Raw genomic sequence first — 8,846 nt, 5'->3', positions numbered from 1 at the left:
TCTCTTTAATTTTGTGTGTTATATTGAACACGTAAATGTAATAGAAACAATTCAGGTCTCAAAAATGGCTAGAAAACTGTCATCTGCAGAACTATTTCATTCAATTTGATTTTTTGTGTAGTAGCATGGTTCAAAATTTTAACTGGCCTTTAATGAAAAATTAACAAAGTACTAATGAAGACACAAGCAACCTCCTTTGAATTGTAATACTTTTAAGTGGATTTATTCATGGAAAAGTCCATTTGTCTTCTGTTTTCTCAATCACAGGAATCTGTGTGTCCCTACTTGGTGGTATATATTCATAGTCATCATATGGGAGGCCTAAGATTGGATATTGTGTCCTGCACTTTTTAGTGGTAATAATAGTTTTTCTACCACTGAAAGGCTGGTTATGAGATTCATCTATTTCTTGTTTCAACTTTGAGAGTTCCTCTGACTGATGCTTCATAAGAGAATCCTTCTCTTCTAGCAAGCTTGTCAGTTCATGACGCTTGAGTTGGAAGTCACTACAACTTCTTTCTCTTCTTAAAACCTCTTTCTGATACTGATTTAATTGGGACCTTAGCTTGCAGATCTATCTTTCTCCATTCTCAAGTTCTGTACCATCTGCACGTAATGGCTGCCAATCTTATCCATTTTAGCCTGTGCAAGTCTCAGAAACCTGGATTCTAAGGATTTTATTCTCTTGCTGTAAATTACATTTACAATATTTCAATTCTTTTTGTCTGTAATCCACTTCTGATAGCATATGTCAAAGAGAGAGATTGTTTTCTTCCAACACCTGGCATTTTGAGCTTAAGTCTTGAAGTCTTTGCTGCTACTGGCTATTGCTCTCACTGATGCCATGAGTTCTTCATACTCTTTCATTTGAGTTTCTTTGAATCCCAAGTCTTCCTCAAATCTTATCTTGTCATTGTCCATTGATATCAAGTCATTATTTTGAAGATGTCCAGGATCTTCCCATATTTTGCTGAATGTGGATAGCACTAGCCAGAATGACTTACCAGACATACCCCTCATCTGCAGAATGTAGAGAAGTTGCTGTTTTGTCAACTCTGACAATCCTTTAGAAATCAGTGATTCAATTTCTTTTGACTCATCTGTAGACTAAAATCCTGTGTGCTTCCTCCAATTATCTGCAAATATTCTAATAAGCAGTGATACAGATCCATATTCTTATGACTCAGATTACCAAGCAGTTCTCCAGGATATTTGGGGTCCAATTTTTCAGTGCCATCATCGTGAATCATCACCTGTTTGTGTATCTGGCTTGATTCACCATGGCACAGTTAATTTCCAGTGTTTGAAGAAATTTAATCACTTTTCTTCATGGTTTGGATTTGCTGGTTAGAATGGGATTGTTGACAGTGTGGAGAGTAGATGATCTGGGGCTGTTGGACAATGTAGTGGTGCCATTGAACCCAAAGACAGCATTTATGATTCAAATTTAGCTTCTCCTCTTTGGAATGGAGAGAGTGCTTCCTGTTTGGGATTTTGTGCTGTATATCTCCTAATAGTCATCTATGGATATGTAGCGATTTTCACTGTTGGAGATTAGAGTTCCTGTTCAATATTTTGGGTTATATGCAGAGTGCTTGGGGCACAAGTAGATATTTTCAGAGTTGGAGAATGGAGTTCGTGTGAATGGTTGCTCCAAACCAAGTTTTGGCAGTAGGAGGGAGTTTCAAGAGGGGAGAACACTTCCTGGGAGTCGATGGGAACCGAGGCCTGCATCAGCTTGTTCATGGGCCCACTGTAGGTCCTCACTTACTCATATACTACACTAGTTTTGTGGATGCTGCTGGGCTGGGCTTGACTGATGCAGTGTAATGCCAGGGCTGGCAACCTCTGGGGGCTGTGGGGTCCCACGGTGGTGACTGCTGGTCTCACTCCAATAGCTTGAGCTCTTCATCTTCTCAGTAGTCAGCAAAGGACTCCCCAGAAGCTCTCCTGAAGGTGTCTTCAAAAAGGGGGAAACTTCCTGCTGTGTATATGAACCATATCACCAGCGTTGTCTACTGGTTGATTACAAAAGATATTGCAAAGAAAGCAGATGAATACCATATGAAGAGATATGTAGGACAAGTCACGTGGAAGGGGTGCAAAGCTCCATGCCCTCTCTCATGTCACTCTCTCATCCCCTCAATGTATTTAGCTATATATAAGTTTTGGGTTTAATCTTAAATTTAGTGTGTTATAGAATTTACAGTCTTTTTTAACAACCAAAATTTAGCATCTATTTTTTAATATTATTAATTCAAATCCATATCTATTATAAATAAGTTGCAATAAAATAAATAAGCAAACATGAGGACAAACTGATTATAAGGGAAAAACATAATCAAAAAAAGTAATATTGAATTTTTCTCCTAGGAAATTTCTGGGAATTTTACTCTTTCAGATTAAAAAAAAAAAAGAAAGAAAGAAAGAAAGAAAGAAAGCCACTCCTAAAATGTCATAGATATGTTTTTACCTTGAGTTACCTATTGTAACAAAATGAATTTATTTCCATTTGTTCCATGACAGGAGCAAAATAAACAACAAACCATGGGAACATGTTTTGGAGGCATTTGATTTGTGGGATTTTTCAGATTGATAATGAATATGAGGTTTTATTCAATTCCTTCTCAAGTTTATCTAAAGAAACAATACAAAAAAAATTATGTTGTGATTGGAATGCAAAATTATGCCTTGCCACTTAGATTTATTGTAGTCTAACAGTTTGTTTTACAGACACACAGAAGACTTAAATGTCATTTTTTTAAGTTTATAATCTATTGGATTACTACACTGTAAATGGTTTACAACAGTAATTTAATTAAGTTGGTGAATCAATAAAACATGTTAATGTGAGGTTGATGTTTGACAAAATTTATTTTAGCCTGAATTATTTTGTTTTTACCTATCAGTATAATACACATTTTTCATCTTTCAAATGAGTCAAGAATCATGCAGTCACTGATTATCAACACATTGCTTGTAAATCATTTTAATTACTTGTTAACAAATGTATCACTACAGAAACAAAGGATCATACATGAAGAGCTGTGGAATGTGAACAATTAACGTTGTCACTGAAGAAACCTGGTTGCATATATCACATGCACATTTACATGAGAAAGAACAATCTGTTACAGTCTTTCTAAGGTATATAAAATAGAATGCTTATTCTTTGTTTACTTTTTATATTTGGTATATTATTTTATATTCAATATGAACTCTAAAAGAGATTGCAATTCTATCTCAGTTTTCACGCTATGAATTACTTTACAATTATTTATTAATAGCTGCATGGTGCATGTATAAATGTTAAAGAGAAATAGAGGAGGGAAGAGAGAGAGAACAAAAGGGAGAGAAAGAGAGAGAGAATAAGATTTTGTGGACATGGATGTTCGTATTTTATGTTAAATTCTGAAATGCCACACAGGTTTCATGAGAGCTGGGGTTTTGAAATTTTAAATGATCTTTATAAGCTAGCAACACACTATTTAAACTACTGGCTATGCTGTCATTCTGCATTTGGTTAATGTCAGAGAACCCAAGAAAAAGGGGCAGTACGGCAGGCAAGGGTAAAATGCCCCTAAGAATTAAGTCATTATTTATAGTTGCATGAATAAGAACACTTCTGAAAATGGTGCAATTGAAAATTATCAGTTCTTATGAAATAGCTGTTTTCAAACATTCAGAGAAATTAGCAGTAGGTGGTAGGAATAGTTTCCTGTGAATAAGAGATTTCCTTTGTAATATTTTGACTAATTCTCACCCCAAGAAAGCAAATGTAAGAGTAATACTGAACAGCATTTTCTTTTAGCTATTGGTTTGACATAGACATAGAATTTTTTAAATTAATGGCAGAAAAATAGAATAAAGGAAAATGCAAAAAAAACCTGCAAATACACCTGTTAACAGCATAAAACTGAAAAACTTAAGTATAAATATGCAGTAACACAAAAGTAAATTTAGCACAATTGTTTCCAAATTTAAAAGATATACTAGATGAGAAATATAATCTTGCAAATATCGTTAACAAAATATATACACTTTGTTCTCTAAAATAATTATTTTGAAGCAGTCAGAAAATATATGCAAAAATTAACAAACATTAATTCATCATGGAAATGCCTACAAGTTTCAAAATCTGAAGTATTTACTGCTACATTCTCAGAAAAAGAGACACTACAAGCAGAAATTAAAAATGGAATTTTGAACAAGGCAGTCCCCATCACTAGAAAATTATAAGTAGATATATCTCTTAATCACTGTAGGGTGAGATGAAATCAAAAGTTATTTTCTATCAATTTTGAGATTGTGATGATACAAAAATGAAGAACATATAGTGGGATTGTTAGGCTTAAGACTGTTATATAAAAGTAAGATAATGTTTTAAGTAATGACAGATGGTTTCAGGCCATTTTGGAAGTACTGGTCTGGACATAATCTAACACGATAAAACAGTCTTAAACCTGGGCAAAGTATGTGAGACACATCTTCGCAGGTCTAGGAAAAATGGTAGCGCAAAACTATGACATTTGATAGAAAACAGACAAGTAAGGTGAGCCTTATCTCCAATCTGGCTTTCAACATCAATGCACATTCAAAATTGTGACCTAAAGATGGGTGTGCTAATCATCCTCTATTCAGTTCAACACAGATTTTACCTTCTCAGTAGAAACCGTCATGAAGATATTTTGAAAGAAAGACATAATTTAATCAACAAATAGTAAAAATGTAGATTCCACCCTATGAACTGTATTTCAACTGAGGACACATTTCTTGGTCCTCTTTTCCAAAAAACTGTAATCAGAAAAAAAAAATAATTAAAATTATTCAAACACTTATGATATTTGATCTCATTTAAGCCATTATAAGTTCAGTTTTATAGATTTGAAAATAAAAATAGTTTGCCACACTTAATAATTGGATCAATTGAATACATCTTGATTTTTGCCTTTCTTTGTAATATGACAATAAGTTATTCAGGTTTATTTATTTAATCAATCATGCATTATTCTGAATTATGGATGAGTTCTAAAGCATTAAATTATAATAAGAAACATAACCTTTTAAGCAGAACTTGGAAGTTACTATGATCAAGGTCTTTTTGAGTGAGGAACATTAAAAACCTGAAGACATAATCAGAGATTATACATAAGCTACTGGATATTGGAAATTGAAGTAGTTAACATTCTGCTGATAATCACACACTAAAATTTGGACTCATTACTCTCTATCACTAAATGCTCTATAGAAAATATACCAAACATGAAACCTTCACAGTATAAAAGTGATTATTAAAAAACTGAACCAAAAAATTTAAATAATCTGCTTATTGAAATTGATAATGTAAAAAATACTAAGTGCAATATTTTGACAAGTGTAATATTTGGAAATTAATTTTAAAAGTTCCTAAAGCTTTTAAAAAGTATGTATTTACTCATATATTTTAGAATAAACAATAATTTAATTATTAATTCTCTATTTTTAAGAGAAATCATTCTGAAATGGAAAAACTTAAGATATAAGAACTTACAAAAAGTAATGATGACCTTAGATTTTATTTGTTGTAGATTTCATTATTGGTATAACCAGTACACTGCTAGTCAAAATGTCAATGATATATTCACAACAGTGCACACACATACACACACGGAAGCACACACAGGCACACACACATTTTCTTCTCCCCGATGTCCCCTTTATCTTCCAAGAGTTTACATATTGTTTATGTATCTCACTTTGTTTTTACAAAACTCTGTAATAATTTCCTGACTTATTTGTCATAGAAGCATTCTTTTTCATTTGTCTCACTCTTCAACTACCTCACTCATAATGAGGATCTTTGCTGATTGGAGTTTTTCATGACCCTGAAATTACTCAGGTGCTACTTGGTTGCTTCATGAAGGTGAATCTGATACAGTTGATCTCAGACAGGAAATCAGACATGTCCTTGATACCTAACATGACCATCTATGAATATTGCAACGTTCATTAATAAACATTGGATGTAGTTGTGTTCTAGTAAATATTCGTGAACACTATAATTTGAATTTTATATAATTTTCCCTTTGCACACAAATACCATCTTCTTTTGATTTCTTTCAATCATTTAAAACTCATATCTGAAGAATCAAGGAATGCTTTCCAATTTAAGAAATACTAACCTAAGACTGGAAGGTTGAAAGGGGAAAGAATGAAAATATCTAGCAAAGAATGAAGATAAAAGAAATTAACTTGACTAACGTAGTACCTAGTCAAGTGAAAGAGGTAGGGGAAATAGGAAATGATTGTAAGGGTTCAGCTACTTAAATGAGGGATCAGCTATTTAAACTCTAAAACAAAAGTGACTATGACTTTTTGAGAGACCAAAATGCATGAAATGAGGTTGCCTGATGACTATTAAAACAGGAACAGGAAGCTATGTGTTATTGGTAGATTCATATCGGCACTAAACTGTGATCTCCTACTTTGTAAAAATGAGTAACAATATTCCTCTCCTAGCATTGTGGAGACAGCTAAATGAGATAATGGATATGAAACTGCTAAATGGATAGAAAGCTCAATTTTTATTCTTTATATATTAGCTTTTGTACTAGGATTGCGCCTACTTAAATATTTTATTTTAACTTTATAAAATTTAATTAAGTGTTTATCTTGGTAAACAATGTGTTTAAATCAATGTGGTTAAACTGAACAGTCTCCAAATGTACTGCTTTATCAATTTGGTCAGTTTGATTTTACTATAAAGTTTATTTTATAATGTTTGCAAAAATGTGAAAGTTACAAATAATGTTGTAATAGCCTAGACAGGCTAAATTAAAACCATGTGTTATTTTTCTTTGTTTTATTCTGTTCTTGGTCTGAAAGAACAGGCAAAGATTTAATAATGTGTTTCTATTGCACTAATTTAAAAAAAATTATCATTTTATTATATGTTTCCTTTTATTTACTCAACAAATATGTACATAAGGTACAACCACATGCAGCAATTATCTCTTCATTACAACTTTAAAGATAGGGACCTTTTCCCCATGAGTGCAAATCCAAAGTATAATTAACCACCTCATCAAGAAAGCCACAATCCTTCACTGCCCTTCAAATAACCCTGAGTGAATTATTTCTTTTCCCATAAAATAGATGGTCAATTGAACACACATCACCACCTCCCTCTTCCTGCTATGTGTATTTAGTGCTGAGCACAGAGTCTTTTGAGCTACCAGCTATTATTACAGTGCTATTTTCTTCTTTAATGTTACTTTTGACCTTTACATTGGTAATAGTATTCAGGGTACTCTCATTAAGGTCAATTTGTCTTATAGACAGTAGACTTCAAATAGACAATCTGTCTCCTCAATACAAGGAGGTATGTAAGAAGAGCTTTAACAAAAGTTTCACTTTCTAAATGAGATTTACTTCATTTGATTTGAGGCAATGTTGCTAATGGATTGAGTTAGGAGATATTGCCCTATGCATTGTGATTTGACTTCAAAATTGTCCAACATTACCTTTTGGCTCTATTCCACTGAGTTAAGTGTGGCCTTTGGAATGTCATGGAAAGAAGCTCCAGGTCATTCATTTGTGAAATGGCAGCATAAAGATATATAGACCTCACAGAAATTCAACATTAATAATTATAAAATTTTTGTAGAATGTTAATACAATCTAGCCCTGAGATTTGTGGTACGTACTCCCAGCAATATACGAATTATCTATGTGTTCTTAAAGTATTATTTGTAACCAATGGCAGAGTTCATAATTTAGAGAACCTGATTTTAAAATTTTTCTTTGACTTATTTTTCCTTACATAGCAACAATGAAAATTATTAAACAAAAATAATTAGAAAGCAAATCGAAGTTTATAAAATTGTGAAGCTTAACCAACAAAATCAGCAACTCAACAAATATTGATTGCCCACTAATTACAAAGCTCTCTGTTATTTCAGGGGGAAAAATAGGATATTTTTCATACTAAACCAAGTAATCTATAATAGTCAAAATTATTTTTAATGTTACAAATAACTAAGTTAAACAGTTGTATGATGGTGTTAAAGCTATAATACAATAGTTATATATTTTAGGTAATATTTTTCATATTAATCTTGATAGAGCTTTTTACAAGTTCTGTAAAAAAAAATTATTCATCCAAAATATAGAAATATATGGATGGGAATAAAGAGGTGAAAAACAGAGAGATATAAATTCATTTATTGTCACTATGTGCCACATGCTGACATATATCACCTCATTTCATACTAATGAATATATTTACTAATAAGAAAGTCAATTGAACCCAAAATCATTCACCTGACAATTTGAAAGGGAGGGATCAGTACAAGACTAGATAACTCAAAGCCAACATATATACTTTTCAATATATCACACTACCTTCTCTGACTGGAAACTTTTTCCCCTTTCTATTCTTTTTGTGTGATGAATAGTTTTACTACTATCCATTTACTAGAATTTTTAAATGTAATCTTCATAATCTCACAGAACTTTCATAATAGTCTTGGAACGTAATTGAGTTTTGCTTCTAACTCTCAAGTGAGTGTGAAATCTCATAGGCAAGGGTTAACAAAGAAGTAATTCGAAAGAATTCTGTATGGAAAAATGGGTTGAAATAGGGTTCATTTAAGTAAACTAAATATATGGGAGAAAGTTAAATTCTCAGACTTTAAAGGAAGTTAGGAAAATGGAAGTGACCACATATGAAACATAAGACAAATACAATTATTAGCATTGAAGATATGAGCAAAGCAGACAGCTTCGGGTGAGTTATGATAGTAAACTGATTCATGTAAGTAGCTCACTTTGACTGACTGATAGACCATCTATAATAACTGGCTAGT

At 32.4% G+C, this 8,846-nt stretch overlaps 1 pseudogene; it reads right to left on the bottom strand.

Annotated features, from left to right (window-relative positions):
- Positions 1–226: 226 nt before the first annotated feature.
- Positions 227–1,482, bottom strand: LOC103603251 (annotated as a pseudogene).
- Between the last annotated feature and the right edge of the window lie 7,364 nt (positions 1,483–8,846).

The sequence above is a fragment of the Galeopterus variegatus genome, unplaced genomic scaffold, assembly GCF_000696425.1.
Source record: "Galeopterus variegatus unplaced genomic scaffold, G_variegatus-3.0.2 Scaffold4522, whole genome shotgun sequence".
Lineage (NCBI taxonomy): Eukaryota > Metazoa > Chordata > Mammalia > Dermoptera > Cynocephalidae > Galeopterus > Galeopterus variegatus.
This window is presented reverse-complemented; position numbering and strand designations above follow the sequence as displayed.